Source organism: Tiliqua scincoides, chromosome 7 (assembly GCF_035046505.1).
Source record: "Tiliqua scincoides isolate rTilSci1 chromosome 7, rTilSci1.hap2, whole genome shotgun sequence".
NCBI lineage: Eukaryota > Metazoa > Chordata > Lepidosauria > Squamata > Scincidae > Tiliqua > Tiliqua scincoides.
Genome location: NC_089827.1, coordinates 8,395,178 through 8,419,948, shown reverse-complemented (window position 1 = coordinate 8,419,948; position 24,771 = coordinate 8,395,178). Strand labels below are relative to the sequence as shown.

General features: G+C 43.2%; 1 protein-coding gene across 1 annotated transcript in view; it reads right to left on the bottom strand.

The window, feature by feature from the left end:
- Positions 1-24,771, bottom strand: part of GRM8 (glutamate metabotropic receptor 8) — a 504,716-nt gene that overhangs the window by 416,410 nt on the left and 63,535 nt on the right. The gene's annotated exons all lie outside the window — the stretch shown is intronic.

The following is a 24,771-nucleotide window of genomic DNA, read 5'->3' as shown; positions in this document are numbered from 1 at the left end:
TTCAGATGACAGGGAGCTAAAAGCTGTCACAGTGTGGGACGACGTCTCTGTCTATTGGCGTTATATAAATATGAGCCCCCAAATACCCACCTTTAAGGTGCACCCTGGTATCTAAAAAAAGGGATGGGTCATCTATCAGAATTCACAGAAAACCCAAGGGAGAGAGAGACAGAATTGATCCTCTGATGAAATATCTTCATATATGTATAGTCTGTAAAAACAATAAACAAGTCATCTTTAGATATAGAACAGTGGTTCCCAAACGGTGGGTCGGAACCCACTTGTGAATCGTGACCTGATTTTTGGTGCGTGGACAAAGGGTGATGGAGAGACCAAATAACTAAATGCCTCAAGCCCTGAGGGCAAGTTTCTGGAGGAAAAATCCATTACAGGTTACAAGCCATGGTGTGTATGTGCAACCTCCTGATTTTAGAAATGGGCTATGACAGATGCAAGGGAGGGCATCAGGATGCAGTCTCTTGTTGTCTGGTGTGCTCCCTGGGGCATTTGGTGGGCTGCTGTGAGATACAGGAAGTTGGACTAGATGGGCCTTTGGCCTGATCCAGCGGGGCTGTTCTTATGTTCTTATTCAAAATCAGATACTGTAGCTCCTAATTGCCCTGCAAGGAGCTGAGCTCCTGCAGTTTGCAAGCATGTGTAAATATAGGAAGATAAATATTTGAGAGTATTTTTTTTTCTGGTTACTATTACTTATAAATAAATAATAAAATATTTCTTACTAGATCTCCTTTTTTTTAAAGTCTGGTAAACCTAGGTGGGGATGTGGTGATGGCGTCTGGCCTGGACATCTTTAAAAAGGGATTGGACAAGTTTCTGGAGGAAAAATCCATTATGGGTTTCAAGCCATGATGTGTATATGCAGCCTCCTGATTTTAGAAATGGACTATGTCAGAATGCCAATGCGAGGGAGGGCACCAGAATGAGGTTTCTTGTTATCTGGTGTGCTCCCTGGGGCATTTGGTGGGCTGCTTTGAGATACAGGAAGCTGGACTAGATGGGCCTATGGCCTGATCCAGTGGGGCTGTTCTTATGTTCTTATGTCCTGATAGAGTGTTGTTTTAGTAAGGGCGCAATCCTAACACCTTATATCAGTGCTTTCCAGCACTGACATAAGGGCAATGCAGCTCTGAGATAAGGAAACAAACATTCCCTTAATTTGAGGAGGCCTCCGTGAGTGCCACCCAACTGCAGGATGCAGCCCATGTCTCAAAGGGGTTAGAATTGCACCCTAAGGGATTCCTGGTGCTAATACGTTTGGGAACCACTATTCTAGAATGAACCGTAAAATCATCAACCTGGTGAATAGATGTCCCACTAATGAGCCCCCTTGCCACTACGCGTATACATCTGCTATGCTTGCGTTGAACTCATTGCCCATTACTACACTGTGTGCATGGCAACACCCTGGGGCCTTGCAAGGCACTTGCCAGGGTGTCATGGGTCACACACTGCCTGTCAGAGAGACCAAAGCACAAGACTCCAAACAGTGGCAGGAGGCTCCGCGCAGTGGGCAGAGCTGCAGCGCACAAAAATCACGCACTGGGGAAAGTGAGTATTAACAAAACTGTTCAGGCTTGATGGCCACAGTCCAATAAAAACCTCACATTTTCTAAAGATTGTTGCTGAACATGTCCTAAAAATGGGCCACCAGATGGATTTTGAACACACCCAGCTATCCACAATAAACCATTCCACCCGAGCATCTATGGAGAGGTGACAGAAATTCAGAAACACAAAAGCAACACCAATAGAGAAATCTTGAACACTAGCAGTGCCTGGCTTCGTGCTCTCAAACATAAGAGGACATGGGCCTTTAAGAACATGCAGGAAGAGTTATCAGAATCTCCTTTAATAATCCTCAGTGAGCACATAGATGCTCCTCTAGTCAGTTAGGGTCATGTGGAAGCACTGTCAATTAACAATCCAGCTTAACAACTAGCCAAGCCAACCATCTATATCAGTGTTTCTCAAACTATGGGTCAGAACCCACTAGGTGGGTTGCAAGCCAAATTCAGGGGGGTCCCCATTCATTTCAATGTGTATTTTATTTTGAAGATATTAGACTTGATGCTACCATGGTATGTGATTCCCTGGGGGCTGGGGATAAGAATAGGCCCTCAGTTTGGCTGTACTTGTCATAAGAGGCGACTAAACAGCCACCGGGTAGATGGGACTCGTCAGCCTGGGAAGGCAGCTCATCTGAGAGAAGGAAAACTCTGATCCCAAACCTCCACTGCCTTGTGGCTACATCCAGTTATGGGAAAGGCTTCAGGAGTCAACCTTGAGGCAAAATCTGGAGCTGGAGTCCCTGAGGCAGTTCGTGGCTGAACACAGTCACGTTCTGGCAACTCCTGTGATGCTGCTGGAACCAACTGTATTGGCTTCTGCCTTTCCATTGGACCATTTCAGCGACGTGGTGAGGGGGGATTTGCTGCATGGGTAACAGCCTATCCTCCATATCTACATTACCCAGGCTTCGCGCACTGGAGAGGGCACTCTGTTCCAGAACCACCATTCAGAGCATAACACCATAGTCTTCCAAGACTGAAGGATGCCAACAAGGTGCGTGATTGCATTTGGGGACTTGTTACAGATCTGTACTTTTCACAGGCTACTATGTATATTCTTGAAAGTAGGTCCTGGTGCTAAAAAATCTGAGGACCACTGCTCTAGTGCAACTTTCTCCCAGAAGGCCAGGGCAGCCTGGAGTACTATGATGCTACTACACTTTGGAAAATGCCTGCCAAAGCTGTAGGTGAAATTTCAGGTGACAGAGTTTTTATTGGACCACAGCCAAGAAGCCCAAATAGTTTTAATACTGTTAATCCTACCGGCCATGAAAGCCTTAGAATGTAGGCCAATCCATATTGATATTGGTGATAGTTAATCTAATCTAAGAATTTTGGGGGTAATTGTTCAAGTCCCCATTATTTGGTTGGTATGGATACCCCTGGTTAGGAATTCCTGATCAACACTATTCCTTGAATGCTTGCTATGTGGCCTGAAACCTCCACTTTTCCCATCTGTGCCCCAAACCTCTCCAGGCCCTGGGCATAATGCTCCCCAAATGTCTTACCTAGCAAAGGACTAAAAAAGGGTTCCTGCTCTCCTCACCACTCTTTCTTTTTTAATTTTTTAAGGCACAAGGAGATACCAGCAACAATAGCCAAGAGGGATGCTATGGTGGGATGAATAAGGGCAGTTGCTTTCCCTGGCTAAATACAAAACAGTCACCTTTTTAACAGGTATCTGTATGCCCAGTTAGCAGAGGTAAAGATCACATGGAGGGAGTTGCATTAAATTTTTTTTTAAAAGGGCAATCGAAGTTCCACCTGCACTTATGTTGAAATCCTTGTCCCTTTGATGTCACTGAACAAAGGAAAGGAATAAAGAAGGAAAAACACTTTGATCCTTGCAGGTGGCTCAGTAAATTCCCACTCAGATATCAGCATCTGACCAGCCTGAACCAGGGCTTTTTTTGTAATGGAACGCACCGGAACAGCGTTCCGGCACCTTTTTTTCCCCCCTCCTGGCCCCCACCTTTTTTCCCCCTCCGTGCGGCACTGCTGGCTAGGGAGGGATTTAAACCGGCACCTTTTTTTTCCCCTCCTCCTGGCCCCCACCTTTTTTCCCCCCTCCTCCTGGCCCCCACCACCTTTTTTCCCTCCCTGCGCCACCCAGCACTGCTGGCTAAGGAGGGATTCGAACCTCCACAGCCCAGCACTCTCTCCATTGGGCTATAGGAAAGCCTAGAGTTACAGTGTTCAGAACTAATATATAAGGTCCTGAGCCCAGCTGGTGGCCATCAGCACCTCAAGTATTAGTTCCAAACACTTTGAGCTTAAGCCTTCCAATGGCTCAGTTACTAAAGTGCTGGTCTGTAGAGCCAAAGGTTGGGGGTTCAAATCCCTGTAAGGAATAATTTTTTTTCTTCTTTTTTTTTTTAGGTGGGGAAGTAAATAAATAAAAGATTACACTTGTTAATCTTAAACTTGTTCTTGTAAGTGGGTTCCTGCACCTTTTATTTTTTTTTTTACAAAAAAAGCACTGCCCCTGCCTCAACGCACTCAGCTCTCGCCTGAGCCCAGCCCGCCTTTCCTCTCCCCGCGCTCTGCTTCCCCAAGCTCAGCTACCAAGCCGGTGAGGGCGTGGGGACATGTGCTGAGGAGGAGGACGATGAGGGACAGCAAGCCAGGGAGACGGGTTGCAGCACCCAGGTACTGGCTTGGCAAGAGGACGGGGGGAAGGAAGCTGGCTGGTGCAGCCCCTGCACCTGAGACAGTCTAGGCAGGTCTACTGAGAAGTAAGTCCCCTTGTGTTCAGTGGGGCTTACTCCCAGGAAAATGTGGATGGGATTGCAGCCCAAGCCTATGCAGGTCTACTGAGAAGTAAGTCCCCTTGTGTTCAGTGGGGCTTACTCCCAGGAAAATGTGGATGGGATTGCAGCCCAAGCCTATGCAGGTCTACTGAGAAGTAAGTCCCCTTGTGTTCAGTGGGGCTTACTCCCAGGAAAATGTGGATGGGATTGCAGCCCAAGCCTATGCAGGTCTACTGAGAAGTAAGTCCCCTTGCGTTCAGTGGGGCTTACTCCCAGGAAAATGTGGATGGGATTGCAGCCCAAGCCTATGCAGGTCTACTCAGAAGTAAGTTCCCTTGTGTTCAGTGGGGCTTACTCCCAGGAAAATGTGGATGGGATTGCAGCCCAAGCCTATGCAGGTCTACTGAGAAGTAAGTCCCCTTGTGTTCAGTGGGGCTTACTCCCAGGAAAATGTGGATGGGATTGCAGCCCAAGCCTATGCAGGTCTACTGAGAAGCAAGTAATTCATTCATTTTTATAGTTATTAATATAAGGCTTGGCTGATCTAAATTAATTAAGCAAAAATTATTACTAATAATTTAGTAGCTTTGTAATGTCATCAACAGGAGATGTAGGTTTTTAACTATAAATGGGGAAGCTTAAGTGTCCTTGCTGCTTTATAATAACACTTAGGAAATATGTATTCCTCTGTGCAGTAGGTCAGATCATTGTTGTCTATTAATTTTTGGTTTTTTTAGACTATATTTAATAATCACTATTATTATAATGGGGAATGGGGACATAGTACACAGGGGAAAGGGGGGAACCACAAAAGATGGGTTAATGAATTGATTAAGTTATGAAGTTATGAATCAAAAATCATGTGGTCACACACCCTCTATTGGTTCAAGATGAGTTGTAAAATAGATTATATTCCGGTATTATATAATTTATCTATTTTACAATTCATCTTTTGTGTTTATTCTTCTGCTCCCCCCCTTGTGTGCTTATATTGCGCATTCATTGTTATCTGATCACATATTTCTCTTTTTTTTTTTTTTTGCACCAATCATATTTCAATGTCTTGAGCCAATAGAGGGTGTGTGACCACATGATTTTTGATCCATAACTTGTTTATTAATCAATTAATTAACCCATCTTTTGTGCCCCCTCTCGCCTGTGTGCTATTTGATTTGGGTTCAGACAAATCTGTAGAGTAATTCTATGTAATCTTTTTTTAATTTTTAGTGTAAAAGTGTGACCCGCAAATTTAAAAATGAAAAAAATTACCAATTTCTTCTCAACCACCAGTCCTGCTAATAAAAAGGCTAGAATGACAGACACAATGACAGTCACAGAACACACGAACATAACAACACCTGTTCATAGTTCTGAATCTGATCTTGAGAAGCAAAGCCAAACTACAAAGGACTGGCCGGACTGCTGGACCTATGATCAAAAAAATGATTTTTGCTTGAAAAATGAATGGCTCTGTGTTTGCAGAATGAAACTTGGCTGTACGGCTTGTAGAAAAGTTGGACCTCTTGGAGTTGAAACAAAAATGAGAATGAAAGTTTCCAAAGAATGGGCCAAGAATGAGATAACCTATTGTGGCAAAGATAGGAAGCAACAGTTGACCTCACTTCGAAAAAAAATATTTGAGCACAGAGAATCTGCTGCACATAAAGCAGCATTAAAAATAGTTGCTGAAAGTGAAAAAAAAAACTCTTGAGAATGTTTTTTAGCATCCTTAGCTCACGAAAAAATAATAACTGCAAAAATTTTTCGAACTGCATATAAAGTAGCAAAGGAAAATCAATCATTCCATCATTTTGAAACTGAAATTGATCTGCAAGAACTGAACGGAGTTGAAATGGGTCGTATTCTTCATTCTACAAATCCATGTATTAACATTGTCAATCATATAAGTGAAGAAATGAGGAAAACTGTGGTTAAAAAAATTGTTCAATCCAATAATAAAATTTCATTGATAATTGATGAATCAACCACAATAAGCAAAATAACTACCCTCATAGTATATGTTCGATGCTGTATTGAAGGTGTTGGAATGAATGCACCAATAAACTTGTTTTTGGACATGGTAGAACTTGAAAAAGTAACGGCAGAAGGAGTATTTGATTCCTTACTCCAATGTCTTCACTCTTATGGGATGACAGAAGATTATTTAAAAAAATATTTGGTTTCTCTGGCGTGCGACGGCGCTGCTGTGATGTTAGGGTGTAAAAGTGGAGTGAAAAAATTGCTTTCAGAACGTTTTCCTTCTATTATAGTTTGGCATTGTGCTAATCACAGACTAGAATTATCAGTAGGTGATGCTGTCAAGGAAACTTCAGGAATAAATAGATTCAAATCATTTATTGATAAACTTTATGTCATATACCATGCCTCAGCAAAGAATAGTAGAGAGCTGCATTTATGTGCAGAATTACTGGGGCTGAGCTGCTGAAAATTGGAAGAATTTTAAGTACCCGATGGGTATCATCTAGTTTGCGTACAGTTTTGGCTGTGTGGAATAATTTTGAATCCCTTGTGTGTCATTTTGAACAAGCAATGCATGATCCTACAAGAGATAAAAATGATAAATGCACTTATGATGGCTTGAAAAGAAAAATCACATCTACAGAATTTTTATTGGACCTAGGATTGATGTGTGACGCTCTCCAAGAATTATCAGAATTAAGTTTGGACCTACAGGACCGCAACATAGACCTGTACAAGGCAAATAAGAAAATAAAAATACTGGTACAAGTTTTTGAAGAAAGAAGACAGAACCCTGGGCCCTATTATAAATGCGCTGTTGCTGCTGTACATGATCTTCACTTTCATGGAGTTTTACTTCACGCTAAAGATTCAAGAAAGGATCCTCCCATTGACCCAAATACATTTTATACAAAGTTGAAAGAGTCAATCGAAAAAAGATTGCTTGATAGCAAAGACAATGAGTTGGCGTATTGGTCTCGCGTACTTGATCAAAAACATTGGCCTGAAGATGTTAATACTCAACTGACATTTGGAGAAGTGGAAATTAGAAACTTGTCAATCAGACTGCAACTAAATGAAAGAGAAATGATTCGTGGATTCCGTGAATACATTCTTGAAAAGACATATCCTGAAAAACTGTTGCATTTGATACAGACTCTGAATACCATTCCCATTTCTTCAAGTGAATGTGAACGCGGATTTTCACAGATGAATCTAATTGTCACCCCAACAAGAGCTTCATTAAAGACTAAGACAATTTCAGCACTTTTGTTCATCAAACTTGTCGGACCACCTCTGAGACTTTTCGATCCTTCAAAATACGTTGATCTGTGGTTACTCAGAGGACGACATTCGGCCATAGATACTAACAGCAAAGAAAGGCGTCGAGAAGATTTGTCGGACGAGAATTGGACAAAACTTTGGAATTTATTATGAACATTTGCATAATACAATAAATTCAATATGTCTCAATAGTGTTGAATGCCTTTTTGTTATCCTCTCTGTACGTGTTAATCACGTGTTGTCTAGTTGTATCTTATTACTTATTTCTCCAATAAAAAATGGTTTAAAAATAAATAAATAAATAAAAGATAAACAAGTTGTGAGTTCTTGCACCTTTTTTTTTTTTACAAAAAAAGCACTGGCCTGAACAATTTGGATCTGGTTGCAAGCAGCAGTGGGGTCACTAGAGTTTGCATTGCCCCCAGCAGGTCACCCCTATGATGGACCTCGTCCCATGCAGTGGGTGGGGCAACATCCTGGACTGTCCCCGTTGGTTTTTTGGTTATAATTTTTGACAGAATAGAAATGTTTCAACATGGTTTGTTTCATTGCATTCTGCATGAAATTACACATTGAATGATATATAACATGATGGTGCTACTCGAAAATACCAAGATTTTTTAAGTCAGTAAAATCTTTTATGGACAATTGGAAACCATTCATGGGCTTCCTGTGCGTCGAGGGGAAAGCTGGCCAAGTAATTTATGGATTTGATGAGTAGATAGGAGTTAACTCTTAAGTTTTTTTTTTATTTGTGTGGAAAATGTGCTCTATAATAGGTGTAGACTGTTTAAGATTTGATAATTAATTTTTTAAATGATTTTGTAGTAGAACAAAGAAATGTAGTTTGAGATCTTGGCACTTGTCACATAATTTGTAATGTCTTTTTAATTTGTGTGTGTGTGTGTGCTTTTAATAAAACTAAAAAGTATATTTAAAAAGGGGGGGAAATACCAAGATTTTAAAAATTTTGGCCAGTAGTGGTGTCACACCCCCCCCATGAGCATCACCCCGTGCAACTCGCACCTCCCTAGTAATGCCACTGCCAAGCAACAATTGAAAAGGCAGCCTTCTGATCTTTCTCATAATGGCACAGGGACTTGCTAAGCAGTACACCATACCAGCCCGTCTTTTCAACTTTTGAATGCACTCACGCACCTTCTCAAGAAGTGAAAGTCACTCCAGAGTCATCCCAAATGGCATCAAACACTTAATTGCTTTGATTTCCACATCCCTTGTCTGAACTTGTTCACATCCATGACGGGAATGAACCCAAATAAAACGTGTCAAAGCCTTCCACGTAAAAACCAGCTTTGACTGCAACTACTGCATTTATTCATTTTACTTGGGGTTACTCCAGACTACACCAGCATCTGGCAAAATGAAGTCAAATGCATTCTTTTGAAAATGTCAGAATATACCAATTATTTCAGTTTTTTCCCCCCCTATGCACTATTAAAACTGTCTCTGAAGAATTGTAAAATAGCAATTTACATCCTGCCTCAAACCAGGGGCAATCTGAGCTTATTATTCTCCTGATGTTTGATAGCTAACTCTACGAACTGGAATAAAATACAAATAGTTTGATGGTAATACGGAAACCACTCCTTCTACAGATCAAAGCCTTTTGCTTAGATGGGGAACTTTCTGAAATAAATGGTTTCAGTATTTCAGCCTCTGTTTGTCACCAGCAACAGAATCCACAGTTCAAGTAACAAAATAAAACCAGAAAAAAAAGCACTGATGAGGTCCCTCCCCGATTCCTGTACCTCCCCCACCCACAAGGAAATACTTTATAGATTCTTTCATCACTCAGCCACTGCCTCTGAATCAAGTTAAGATGCCTGTTTTTGGTTCATACCCAGCCACTCCCTTGATTTTTTTTTAAAAAATGCAGGTTCCTAAGGAGTTGTAATGAAGCTGAATCAATAGAGTTGTTGCTTGCCTAACGCAACATCTCAACATCACTGTCTTACAAGAGGAACATATGCCTGAATCAATAATGTGTCCTTAGGAGACGTACGAGTATTTATGCTGAATGATTGCATAAATACACATCCTCTGCTCTGCAGATTAGCAGGAAATGCATTCTTCAAGGTAACTCTGAAATATATAAGCTAATCGTGATCATGCGTAGCAATTATATATGGCAGAGGTTCTCAAACCCCTTACCTTTGCAACCAACCGTGGGCTCTGGGCTTGCTGTGACCAGGGTCCCCAGTGACCAGGAAGCAGCGGGGAAATATGGCGTGTGACCTGGAAGATGCTTCTGGGTTGCACTGGCATGCAACCCATGTCATTGGCCATCTCCCACCACATGTCTCAAACTGTGTGTTGTGACACACCAGTGGGGCATGACCCAATTTTTGGACCGGGAGTCCAAAGAGTATGTAACAGCAGTTAATTTTATTGTCCAGGGCACGATATGGCATGATGCAGCCAAAATTGCCCTTCCTGGTCACAGCAGGCTCGCAACCCACCCGCAATCAGGTCATGTTCCATTGCTGCATTGCAACCCACAGTTTGAAAAATGCATCCACATTTTTATAGAGTTGCACACAGAAAGTGCTATTATATTAACTGCCATTACATACTCTTCTCCAACCATTAAATTGCTAGATGGTTTGGTTTTAAAACTTTTCCTGATGTGAACCATCACATTTGTACAGAAGCACCTGATCTTACTTTTGCCCACCTCCCAGTTTTTTGCAACACTAAGTGCATATATGAGTGGGCCTACCATCTGCTCATGAAACCGCTGACAAGTTCCAGGTGTGGCATCCTTTGCAAATGCACACTCAGGAGTTTAATCTCTAAGGGCATTTTTCTCTTTAAGTTCTTCCACTGAAGTAGGAGGAAGTCAAGTGAAATTGAACAAGACGCAAGAGTTTGGGAAGGGGAAAAAAAAGATGGAAAAATAGTTAGCAGGTGCACAAATCTATCCACAGAGAAGACATCAATTGAGAGCTATAGCCACAAATGTTTAGCACTTATCCAAAATGAACAACACATGTTTGCCAAAATGAAGAGATATTTGGATTTTTATGAATGCAGGGAAAGAGAAAACATGACTCTTTCTTCTACTAGCATAAGTCCCCTAATTGTGATGGGACAAAAGGAAGGCAGACACATTGCAGAGAGGAAGGCAGAAACATGGTACATCTTTCTGCAGCTGCAGAGACCAGGCCACCTCGTCTCTGGGAGGGCAGATTTTGCAGGTGACACAACCATTGCATCCTGGACAACTGTGTCCCAGCCAAATGCATCCTGTGTCCCTGGAAATTTTTTGTGTCCCAAATTTTTTGTGTCCCGGACACTTGTGTCCCAAAATATGTATATTTATATTAGACATACTTTAAAAAAAAATAAACACAAGGGTAAAGTTAGGGCTGGAATAAGATGCTTAGGATATATGACAGGGGGTTTGTTGCCCAGTTTGGTTGTTGCCCAATTATAGTGGGACACAAATAACCTAGATGCAAAACAACAACAACAACAAAAGGGCATGAAGTTGTGAATGTCCAGGGATTCCAATAATCAGGACACGTTTGACCGGGACACAATCATCCAGAATGCAAATACCCAATTTTGAAACCTCACAAAGGTGCTTCCAAATGCAGTTTTTTCCTTTTCTCTTTCCTAAAGAGCAAATCACCATCTCCATCTCAGAACTCGATCTTCAGATTGAGCCTATTATTGACTTTATCCCATAGAATGCAATCGCTTCCTCTATGGAGTGTAGGAGAAAATAAAAAGGCTGTATTCAGAAACAGGTGGGGGGGGGGGTGAGAGATAAAATCCTCTCTTTGCTTTGAGCATTCAGTCACAGAAAACTGTCTTTACAGAGAAATGTTACTGTAAAGTCGGGCAGTAGTGAAAGCTATTGTAGCAAGTTGCTAAGAACCCGAGCAGGACTGAGACACAATCTCCTGGTACCCAAAATGTACCCCCCTTACCTGATGATGCTGTAGTCCGGGGGTCTTCAACCATTCCACAGCTGAAGCTTAGTGACCTTATTGGGATCACAATCCCAAGGTTGAAGAACACTGCCCTAGGCAGGGAGGAGGTTGGGCACCACCACCAATCCTGATCTCTCAGATAGGAATTAAAAGAAGCTCAAGGTCATCCACTTCCTTCCTTCTTAAACCTAGCAGCTCTTTATCTCTTCCAATGAGACATTCCGCCGTTCACTTTAAAGAAAAGAGCCCTGAAGCATAGATTACACATCTTTCACCCAAACAGAGCATCCTGAATTCAGACATGCTCCATTAGGCAATGAAAAATGTCAATTTCTCATCAGCCCCAAAAGATGAAACTCCTTATCTCCATTTCTGACCTTTCCAGATGTTTTTGAAGCTGAATTCTGTTTTGAAAATCCATCTCATCTAATCAATTTCCCTTAACTCCATTTGCTTTAAACACCAAAGTAAAGTTTAAATTTTGTTGCATGTGCTGCATGCGATGGTCTTCATTAGTATTCAGTCCTTATTGATGAACCACCTGATTCAATTAGTGACATGGATACTGTCCATTCTGCTGGTGCAAACCATTATCCTAAATCTTCCTTATGTACAATCCTATCCGGTTTACTTGTCATGAGGAAAAACAGGTAATCAGAGGCTTTTGTGCAAGCATGGTAGGGGACAGGCTAAATGTCCACCTAAGTGTGGAGATCTATCACTACTGCCTTACTTACAATGGAATGTTGCATTCCCATTCACAGCTTTTCAGCACAAGTGCACTGTTTCTCCAATGTGTATGATTTTACACAACTGCTTTTTGAGGGGGAAAGCAAGCATTTTACATGAACTGAAGTTGTTCTGAACATCAACAACATCCAAGATGCTCTGCTAACATTTCATGGATATGCAAGAATATGGAGAAGAATAACAGAAATCTTCATATGAACGTAAGAAAAGACCCACTGGATCAGGCTAAAGGTCCATCTAGACCACTTCCTGTTTCTCACAGTAGCCCACCAAATGCCTCAGGAATTGCCAGACAACAAGAGACCTACATCCCTTGCATCTGGCATTCTGGGGTAGTCTGCTTCTAGAACTTGCACATACTCATCACGGCTTATAACCTGTGATGGACTTTTCCTCCAGAAATCTGTCCAATCCCCTTTCAAAGGCATCTAGGCTAGGTGCCATCACCACGACCTGTGGCAAGGAGTTCCACAGATTAATTACATGCTGGGTAAAGAAATATTTTCTTTTTGAGGTGTGTCAACCAGAACTGTATGCAATACTCCAGATGCGGCCTTACCATTGATTTGTACAATGGCATTATAATATTGGCCATTTTATTCTCAATCTCTTTTCTAATTATTCAGAAATGATAGTATTTACACATTCCTTTAGGTGGTATCACACCATTTTTGTGCTTTTCTGGACTGGTTTAACCCTAGCTTCCTTTCCTCATTTTTGATAACTGAAGGTGATCTGATGTCACAGCAGCCCTAGCTGTATAGACTTGTTATCTCCGGCTACCACTGGATCACCATGCCCTATGTTCTGTTGAGTCTTATAAAATACATCAAGTCCTCATGTAAAGTTTTTGATAGGTTCTTGGAAACTGCAACTTTTGGCAAAACAACCAGTAACAAAACCAATTTTACCATTGGCTACTTATATTCTTAAACAAGATTTATGTTCCTCCAGCATATTTCTGGTCACAAAAATATCACCAAAACATCACCAAACTTCTGAAGAAAGACTCAAGAAACTTATAATATTAAACACTGAAATAAATGTGAGTTTTTTAAACCAAAAAAAACCCATGCAGACAAAGGGAGAATCTGCAAACTCCACACAGATGCAGGTATCAATTTTTTCCCCCCAACAACTTCATAATGAATTAATGAAACAACTTTAAGTGAGCACTTGATTTGGGATAACTTACAATAGAATCTTACTCGTATTATCTACCCATTGTGTTCCACAGGGCTTACTCTCAGGAAAGTCTGTACAGGATCACAGCTTTAGTGCTTAGGCAGCTAATGTACAACCTGAATTTTGAGGTCTATGCGCAACCAACATGAACTTGAATTCCACATCTTTTGAAACTTTTAAAACAGCTTTTTGAGTACATTTGAAAGACCATCTGGAAAGCCTTTTATTCAATCAAAATGTTACTAAGTCATGAGCAGCTTTCAAGTTCTCCAGAATCCTCCGGTTCTAAAGAATCCAAATACTTGCTATTCCATGTTGGCTGATTTTTTTTTTAAATAAAGATATTACCAGACTGTAGTTTTTTTTAATCTTTTCTATTGGATTAACAGAATGACCTACAATTTTTGAATGACACCTTATTAGTACAAGTTGGTTCATTGATCTTGAACCTTTTTGATGCAAACTGATAGTACTCCATGGTCCTGTATGTTCTAAAATCCAGTAAAATGGCATGATCTAGTGAGTTGAAATAGGCACAGGAGGCCTGGTTTCAAGTCTCAGATCTTTATTCACAATCTCAAGCAAGCCATTACCTCTCAGGATTCTTCAGATGTCCAGTTCAAAGTATAACCCCCCTGCATTTTAACCTTTGTGAGAGTTCTGCAAATCTAAGTTCAAAAGCAGTAATACACTATCCAGCTCACATATAATGCAGAGGTGGGTAATCAAACTGTAGTGGGGTGAGTAGCCTGCTAAGAGGAAACTTCATGAGTCAGTGGGGTTGAAATTGACCTGACTCTAGGCAAAGCTAGGGCAGCAGTTTTCAACCTTTTTCATCTCACAGCACACTGACAAGGCATTAAAATTGTCAACATACACCATCAGTTTCTGGACAATTGACAAGGTACTCTGCGCTGCCAGCGGGGGGCTCACATCCCCCAATAGCCCTACTAATAAATGATACCCCCCTAAAAAAACTCCCATGACACACCTGCGGACCATTTAAGGCATACCAATGTACCAAGGCATGGCGGTTAAAAATCACTGCACTCAGGTGAAACGTGAATTGCAAGGTTTGTTTCACAGTTTAGAATATTAGCCCACTGAATTCTCGTCAGTCCACCCCACCCCCCAACCCTTTGTGGAATGAAAGAGAGGACCACAAGATGATGATATAAGCATGGACAAGGGCATGATAGTTGCATAGCTACACTGCAGGCAGTCAGCAACTTTTCAAGTTCACAAAGCTGGCAGCCTCATTGCATTTTCCCAGCCCTTGTGCTGAGAAAATGCAATGAGGCTCATAGTGGTTATAGCAGGGGTATACCAGTTATAGGCTGATCGTCAGTCCAAAATCTTGGCAGGCCTGGCCAACAGTCTGAGGCTAAGAGGCAAAGAAGGAAGGCCCATAGCCAGGGAGACAGACCAGGGACAGACTGCACTTACTCCCAGTGTGGAAGGGATTGTCACTCCCGAATTGGCCTTTTCAGCCACACTAGATGCTGTTCCAGAACCACCTGTCAGAGCACAATACCAGTCTTTCGAGACTGAAGGTTGCCAACATACATCTAATCAGATACTCATTTAGCACAACAACCTGTTTTTCTGCACTTGTGAGTCACATATGGTGAGGCACAGAAACTGGTTTTCAGAGTGAAATGGAGGGATGTGCATGTGAACACTCGCCAGGGTTGGAATCTTGAATCTGGTCTATGAGCCAGGATTAGCTTAAGAGCCAGGATGGCGCAGTGGTTTGGGAATTGGAACAGGTTCAAATCCCTGCTCAGTCATAGGTAACCTTGGACCAGTCACTGTCTCTCAGCCTCAGGTACCTAACAGGATTGTGGCAAGGACAAAAAGAGGGAAGGAACCACGTGTACCACCCTGAGCTCCTTGGAGGAAGTATGGTAAGATGTAAAAAATAAACTACTGAGAATTCCTATGGTGTTTTTTTTTTTAAAGTAAGCTTAGTATATCTCTGACCCTCACGTGTCCTGATATTGCAGTAATCCAAAAAAGCTATATGATGCACAGAGTAAAACAGCACACCCAGATAGGTTGTTCTTTAAGTGTTACACAGCAGCAGATTCTGCTGTCAAAGAGCAAGTCAATTTCAATGATGACTTGTCTCTTAGCTGCCCAAGTCACTGGGATGAAAACGTCAAACAAGATCCATATGCACAGAAAGTTCTTTCTCCCATATCTACATTTAGGGTGGGGGCTGAGCATAAATAAATATATGCCTCTCCATCGCACACATACATTACAGCCTTCCATTTTCTCCCAGTGCTTATTGCATGGTTTCAGCGGAATATGAGCACTCCTTGTATTGAATCCAATATCAGATGCATTAGAAAATGTGCAGGCTGTGGATTTTTTAGCTTTACTAGCAGAAGGCTAGGACAAATGCACTTCAGCTCTTTCTTTTTTCAGTGCAGCTACTTCCGACAAGCCAGGCTTCAGAATTAGGCCAACGTTTTTAAAAAGCAACTTATGAATTAAGCAGGGCCGCTTCCTGTGTTGTGTTTTTTTTAGATGTTGGATAACGTCCCACATTTGCGACATGCTCTACGGGAGTCCAGAGTGTCAACCTCGTGATGGGCCTCCTCCTATGCAGTGGATAAGGCAATGCCCTGGGCAGTAGCTGTGGTAAAGCACCATAGCCCCACCCCTGCTGGTTTTTTGGCTATAACTTTTGATACAATAGATATATTTTAGCACAGTTTGTTTCATTGCATTCTGCACGAAATCACGCATCAAATGATATATAACATGATGGTATTATTTGAAAATACCAAGATTTTAAAAATTTTGGCTAGTAGTGGTGTCACCCCTCCCCCACGTGCATAACCTGGTCTGCATAACCTGCATCTCCTAGCAACACCACTGCTCCTCACCAAGCGATTTCCATCAATACATATGTTCAGATAAGTGATATGCCCAGCTAAGTCATTACCAAAGTGATGCACATGAGTTTTCCCTTTTAGAAAAAAATGTAACTTGACAAGCGGTCAGGATTGTTGATTGATTAACAACGCATCCTATACATGTCTGCTCAGAAGGCAGTTCTATTGAAAATAGCTGGGGAAATTTTTTTTAACCTCGTGTACAAATAGCAGCATTTCCGGGGGGGGCGGGGGGAATTATATCCCAGATATATTTTTATCAACCAAAAATAAACCATACATTTATCTTGATAAATGGTTCAGCAGCACTGATATCGTATAAGAGCAATTCCAGAGGACAAGGTGGGTCATCAATAAGATTGGAAACCATTGACCTATGACATTTGCTACCATGAGTCAAGGTGTTAGCTACTAACTTTAAAAGCTCTACCTTCCCTAGGGGTATACTGACAACACCAGAGATGTACCTCTTGATATACGTGTTGGGTACACGTATATCAGCCCAGACCCAACACTCCCGCTTGGACCTACTCTGATTTACATGAGCAAAAGAGCTGGTGTAGATCAGGCCCACTGGGGACCAGGGAGCAGTGGAGTAGGTACATATAAAAGTTCTTTACTTACCTCTCCAATGCTCCTGGTCCCCAGCCAGCCCACAGCATGCAGTGGAAGTTGCATAAGTGCCATTGCATGCTTTGGGCCAGCCCAATCCTAATTAGGATGCAACTTTCATGTATATCAAGAGGTACATCTCTGGTGTTGTCAGTATAACCTTAAGGAAGGTAGAGCTTTTTAAGGTAGAGCCTTTTTAAGTTAGTTGCCAACACCATGACTCATGGTAGCAAATGTCATAGGTCAGCGGTTTCCAATCTTATTGATGACCCACCTTGTCCTCTGCAGTGGGTCACAATGGTGGTGTCCGGGTGGCGCCAGGCCAGCAACCCACACTATTGGCTTCCTTGGGCCTCAGAATGGCCCACAGAATTCCAATTTTCAGAGGCAAACAGGAAGTTGACTCCAGAAACCAGAAGTGGCTTTCAGAGGCTTCTGTGGGCCATTCTTAGGCCCACCCAGGCCAGTAGCTTGCCTGGTACAATCCAGAAGAAACCTGGCATGGCTCCTATTTGGAACCATTTGGACACAAGGGCAGGTGGGAGGGCCAGCCTGTGACCCGCCTCACAAGGGCTCAAGACTCACCAGTGGGTTGTAACCCATAGTATGGGAAAGGGTGCCATAGGTAATTATGTGCTATGTGAAGTACTTCCTTTTGGCCATCCTGAAGCACCCACCAATCACTTCCACTGGACAGTTCAACACTGTGACCGAGGGATGAAACAGTCTCTTTCCACTCTCTCCCCATCATGAGTAATCTTATACACCTCAATCATGTCCCCCCACCTCTTAGTCACCTTTTTTTTTTTTCCTAAGCCAGTGTTTCTCAACGTTTGAAAACATGGACCATGTGAAGTGGTACAACAGAGGACAAAGTACCACCAGAATGACATCATCGCCAGTTACTTCTGGGTTGGGAGGCCAGATGTGATCCACACCAGTAAGAGGCTCAGGGTGGATGGGAAGGTTTTTTCAAGCACAGAAAACCATGCTCTGGAGTTCTGCCCGCCAAGCCAAAACTCCTACCATTGTTGTTGTATTGCGTCCCTGGTCTCGCTGCCGAACAGCAGGGGTCCAGGAGTCCCAGGAGTACAACCAGACATCACCTCAAGTACCACTAGTTGAGAAACACTGTTCTCAAATGCCGCAAAGATGGGCCAGAGGGAGATAGGATTGTCATATTTTCAGATTGTGGCTTCAAGTTCTGCTAATCTTGCGATGACCCTGAACATTACAAATGTCACTTGCTGCTAGTAGCGTCCAAACAGATGTCAGAAAGATGTTGAGAGAAACTTAATATTGCAAATCCTGCCATAAAAATTGATTACTGAAAAATGAGGACAAATAGAAGTATTATCTCTTAATGTGCTAGTACTGAAGGTCACGCTTCTTTGAATGAACACTCGCAGGGCTGGGCCCGAGAGTCCTCAAAGAGCAAAGAAATTTCCACTCCTCGAGGAAATGACGTTGAAATGCCAACAGTTAATTATTTTTGGTTATGCTTAATTAAAAGAGTAATTTATTAACATATGACTTTATTGACCTAGGCATAGGAGGTTTTGCCAGACTTTAAAAAAAAACTGAACTTTGGTGGGATAATATATTGTGCACTGGACCATTTCCAGTCAGCTGGAAAATACAGTTTAGCTCAATTATTACCTGGATGGAATATTTATTTATTTATTTTTCCATAGGAAAGAAAATCACAGTAACATCCCAGTAACGAACACAGGCTTCTCTGAGCTCTTCAACAGAGGGATCGATTCTGGGTGCTCATGATCCATTAAGATATGAGGAATTAATTGCCGTATCAGGAAACAATGCTTTTGAATGTGTTACAGCCCAATCTATCATAAATCCCTGCACAGCCGTGCAGTGGTGCCAATGAAGAGCCCACTGTATCCTTCAGGGGAGTTGTGGCCTCAAGAGCTTTACTTGGATCAAGGAGACATTTGTTCGCTTGCCCAAGGGTAAGCTTCTAATGCAGGGCTTTTCAAACTGGGGTGTCTCGACGCCCCAGCCTGCGGGCCCTGCTCCCTGAAGGGATGGGGGCAGCTTGGAGGCAGGGGCGCAATCCCCAGGATTGTGCCGCTCAGGCTGGCTACAGGGGCTTGGAGCGATCGCGCTCCACTTCCACTTTGGCAGAGGCGGGGCGCTATCGCTCCGCATCTATTTTCACTGCTGCGGAGAGCCCTGCTTCAGGTCGCGCCAGGCTCCCCGCACCCCCGGGGGGCTGCAGGGGCTTGGATATGTGTACCCAAGCCCATGCAGCCCCCCTGAGCAGCGCGATCCTGGGAATTATGCCGCTGCCTCCCCCCTCCCGCCCACGCAAGACCTTAGTGGCTCTCAAACTCTCCCAGAGAGTTTGAGAATCACTGCTCTAATGGGTGGGTCTACTCAGACCTGCGCCAGCAATATCGCTGGGGAAAGTCCGTGTGCGCCCGTAAAGGCAGCTCAAGCTTGAGAACACGATTTTGATTCTGTGGACACCACTGCCACTGAACCCATTGCTCCCCAGTCCAGACTTGCTGTCCTCTGTATCCCTGTAACTGCCCTGTTTTGCCTATGCCCCACCCCCCTTATATGTACTTAGATGGACCAGCAGCTGTGGGACCATATGGTGAAAGGCAGGATATACAAGTCAATACGAAATAAAGACAACTAATTCCCTTTTTATTGTTGCTTCAATTTCCTTTTCATTCTTCGTTTCTTTTGCAGCCCAATCCTATCTTGGGGTTGCACCAGCAGAATGCATGTTCCCCTGGTGTGCACTGTCACAAAAAGTGCCATAAATCTATTTGAAACAGCCAGGTCAGAGCTTTCCTTTGCCCACCAGCAGAGTGATGGATGCCCGCTGGACTAGGTCAGTGCAGGGGTTTGGGGGAGAGCAGGAAGAGGGGAACAGGGAGAAGATGGAGCAGGGTGGGTAAATCAGGCCCAGGAGGGAAGCGGAACTGGTGTTGCTGGCACAAGCTGTATCCTGATCCCATTCCTGGGCCTGATCCGCCTGCACCAATCAACTCAGGCTTGTGCCAGTGATATTCCTGGCACAGGTCCAAGTTGACCCATTCTGGCGGCCGGGGCTTACCCCCAGGGCAAGGGGACAACTTTCCAATGAACCCAAGGAGACTTCCAGGAGCCAAACTTTCCCTGCAGGGTGGAACAGAAGCCTTGTTGGTGCCACTATATAACCATATAGGGATTTAGTTAGGATTGGGTCGTCCATTTTAAACCCTTTGGGGGAGAGAACTGTCTCATTCCTTTCTTTTGTAAACCACTTTAAGAACATTTTTGTTTATTTCAAAGCAGTATACAATCATAGTCAACAGATGAATAAATCTTCTTTTCAATGGGTATAAAATTAGTATTGCTGTCTCCAGTTTAAACCTAACCTAAAGGGGGACGGAGTTCCCCTTTCTATAGGACTTTACAGAGTCTAACAAAATATGCCCATCTAGATCGTGCCTCTCAGTTTTATGCAGAGAGGTTCTACATAATTCTTTTATACCAGGGATCCCATAATTCTTTTATACCAAGTCTTTTATACCAGGGATGGGCAGAAGATATATGGGATCTGTAACGAGTTTTGTGGGTGATTTATAGTAGATGGGACAGGGTGTCAGATTCCCAACAGTTAATAAAAAAAACAAGTTAAAATTCAAGGAAAGCAAACACAGTTCTCTCTGCCGTGGCTGGCCTTGGGTTCATTGTTTCTCTCTCTTCTCCACTGTCCCTTGACTGTAAAATATCAATATCCAGTGATGGTCATTGACCAGAATTTATGCGGTTCTGCTGGCTGGTTTTAGAATGTTGTCTAAGGGCCCAATCCTATGTGGGCTGAGCTCCAGTGCCAGTGATGGGTGTCGCAAATGTGCCACCCACCCCTGCCACTATTTGCCCCCAGCTCCAGTTGGTAGATCCTGAGGTTTGAATGAAAAAGCAAAGGAGAGCCTGAAAGTTGGAAATCCACAAGCCAGAAAGAATGCTCTGTGTTATTCTAGAGCAGGGGTGCTCACACTTTTTCGGCTCGAGAGCTACTTTGAAACCCAGCAAGGCCCGGAGATCTACCAGAGTTTTTTTTTACAATGTTCGCGCCATCATAACATATAACATTTATGTGTACAATGTATGTTGGTGTACCTTGAGCCCCACTAAGTATAGCAGGACTTACTCCTGAGTAGACATGCCTAGGATTAGGCTGTGAGGCTGCAATCCTAGCCACACTTACCTGGGAGTAAGCCCCATTGAGTACAATGGGCCTTACTCCTGGCGTTTCCTCCCAGAGGCACCTGAAGGGGGGGGTCAGCACTCCGCGATCTACTCATTTTGCCTCGCGATCTACCGGTAGATCGCGATCCACCTATTGTGCACCCCTGTTCTGGAGTATCTTCCTAGTTCGTAACCACCAGTGGAGCGATTGCTGAGCAAGGCACGTCCTGTGCAATCCTCCCTGTACCCACTCCTCTTAGATCAATATTGTTACAGAGCATTTAGGCTGAATTTTTGTGCGTGCTTGACACCCCACACCAACACAGGGCATTTAAAAGCAGGCAGGTATGTTTTATTGATTAATACACAGAGAGAATGAAAGCATCCGAGAACAGAGAGAGTTCTAGGAAGAAAAATCAAAAGGAAGAATAAAGCCCTCTTCTGTACACCGGCTCCACAGGTGTTTGCCACAAGCTGGCCCTACAGGCTACTCTAAGCGAGCAGCAGAATGGCAGAGTTGAATCCGGAGGCGAGACAATGGACTGTACCTCTTCAGAAAGCAGGCAAGGGAAACACATGTTGAAAGCTCCCCAACTGCAAAAAATTCCCTGCAAGTAGAAAACTAGCAGGGAGCAGTCAACTCTAGGACCTCTCTTCCCAAAGCATTAATTTTTACTTGCAGGGAGTTTTTTTTTTTCCCCCTTTCTTTTTTTCTGATGTGGGAAAGCATTCCTAAATGCTAGCTTGGTACAATCCATTCTTAGTTACTAAGCTCATCTAAACCCACTTGCTTTCTTAAAGTGACAGATAGAAATTCCTCGGATGGGGCAGCTTTGTCAGAGGGAAGAAGCCAAATCTACGCAGTTAGTCGTACCGATATGTTGTTGTCCGGAGCAATAAAATGAGAAAATGAAAGATATTTTTTTAAATCTTGAAACACATACAGTAAAAGGGCATACAGTAAAAGGAATAACTACATCCAATTACCAGGTCGATGAGGCAAATTAAGCAGTTCTTAAGGTGAACAATTTCTACTATGTCCCACAGCAGATATCTCTGTGGGGGGGGGGGGGGGGAACTCATTGGTAATGTCATCAAATGTTTGTGATGGAAACATCTGACTAATCATAACCTTGAAGGTAAACCATAATGTAATCAAAAGTGGAAATTGCAAATGGAACAAGATGCATAGCTGGCTTCTAAATCTCCCAAAGGGGAATAAAACTATGCAAACTACAGTGAGACAGTGTATTTTCCTTTTTTTGTTGACAACTTGTGAAACTATTACAGCATACTGCATTAAAAGCTTAAGGGGCCAGATACTACTCTGGTCAGCTCCTGCCTTCTTCCACCCAAAACTGGTCAGTTCCACCACTGCTTGTTGGAGTAAAAAGGGATTCTATAGCCTAATTCAGACAGAAGGATGCTTTCTGCATACAGATGTGTGTTGCCTAGCAACATTCCAACCAACAATGCACCACATACACAACAGTCCATAGTTGGTTTACTGTACAGTAATAGTTGAAACTTCTTATCTTTGTGTTGGTGCTGTCCTTAGGAGGCCCCATGACCCACCTCTTGGTCGTGCCAGGCCTCCACGGGACTCAGAACCCACAGAAGCCTTCAGAACAGGGTGACCAGATGTCACCCATGTCCTGGAAAATAACTTAAATGTCCTCCTTTACCCTATGAGTGGGCCCCTGCAGGCAGCATATAGCCTTCTTGTCATTAATAGATTATATGTAATATAGTTTTAAATTTAAATAATAAGTAATATTATGTTTGAATTAAACACTCTATAAATTAAATCAATATATAAGTGTTTTTAGCTTTCATTTTGCCATGTCCTATATTTTTCTTGGATACTACATTTTGGGGTGCCTTGTCCTCTTTTGTAGCTATGACATCTGGTCACCCTGCTCCAGAGGCTACTTCCAGTTTGCAGAAAACGACTTCTGGTTTGCTTCGGAAAACCAGAAGTCGCTTCTAGACACTTCTGCAGGCCATTCTGAGACCCATGGAGGTCTGACATGGCCCCAGAGAAGGCCTCTGGGACCCCCTTAAGGACAAAGGGTTAAGGATTGCATAATGGCACACAAAGGTTAAGGATTGCATAATGGCAAAAGCACTTTACAATGAAGTTAAGTTAATCACTTAATGTAACCCCATCGTTAAACGGTGCATACCTGTATTCGGATAAAACAGGAAAGTTGTTATCTGCTACAAAACAAAGAGGCAAATCTTTCACTTTCTCACACTAATGCACAAAGAGGACATAGAAGCCCAAGGATTACCCGGGGCACACACATAATGTGAGCTGATTGCACATCTGGTTGAGACCCCACTTGTGTGGGTGTGCTGTGAGACGAAAAAAATTGAGAATTGTTGCTCTAAGGGGAACAAGGTAAAGAGAGGACCCTGGCCACAGAGTGACGTTTATTGTCTGGAACAGGGGTGCCCAAACCCCGGCCCTGGGGCCACTTGCGGCCCTCAAGGCCTCTCAATGCGGCCCTCAGGGAGCCCCCAGTCTCCAATGAGCTGCTGGCCCTCTGGAGATTTTTTGGAGCCCGCACTGGCCCGAAGCATCTGCTCTCAGCGTGAGGGCAACTGTTTGACCTCTCGCATGAGCTGTGGGATGAGGGCTTCCTCCACTGTTTGCTGTTTCACTCTGTGATGCAGTAGTGGCAGCAAAGGAAAGGCCAGTCTTGCTTTGTGCAAGGCCTTTTACAGGCCTTGAGATATTTCAAGCTATTTCAAGACCTTCAATCTTGAAGCTATTTCAAGCTATTTCAAGACCTTCAATCATTCATATGAGTTCATCTTTAATATAGTCATTTATGTAAACTTATGTAAATTTATTCAAATTTTAAATGTAAATTAATTATTTTTCCCCTGGCCCCCAACACAGTGTCAGAGAGATGATGTGGCCCTTCTGCCAAAAACTTTGGACACCCCTGGTCTGGAATCACCAGGAGTCTGAGACAAACAACAGGTTTTCTCTTGGTATCCCCAAGTGCATTCTTTAACTCTCTTCTGCTCTAGTAAATAGATGCCATTCATCCCCATAGAGAAAAACTATGCCCCTTACACTTAGGGACAACATGGTCATATGGACACAAACACCAACCAGTATGGCACCAGGTTGCTAAGTTTCCCACAGCCCAGCACTGCAGTGGGCCCTCCACAATGTCCCCACCCACCCCCTGATGTCACATTGGGTATTATCACTGCCACTGGTACCAAGGCTGCAGAAGTCAGCCTGGCCAGGTGGACCTTTCTGATGGGGTGGATCGTTGAAAGGTCCAACCTGGCCAACCTCCGAAGGTCTGGCTGGGGTGCACAGAAATGCACTGCAGCAGGGAAGAGGGTATAATATGGCCTCACCCATCAGTGAAGCTACTTCACTTGTTGTTTCAAACCATTATTTAGATTAGGAATGTCAAGGTGCTATTTGGTTGCACAGTGGTCCTGTGCACCTTCATAAGAACATAAGAACAGCCCCACTGGATCAGGCCATAGGCCCATCTAGTCCAGCTTCCTGTATCTC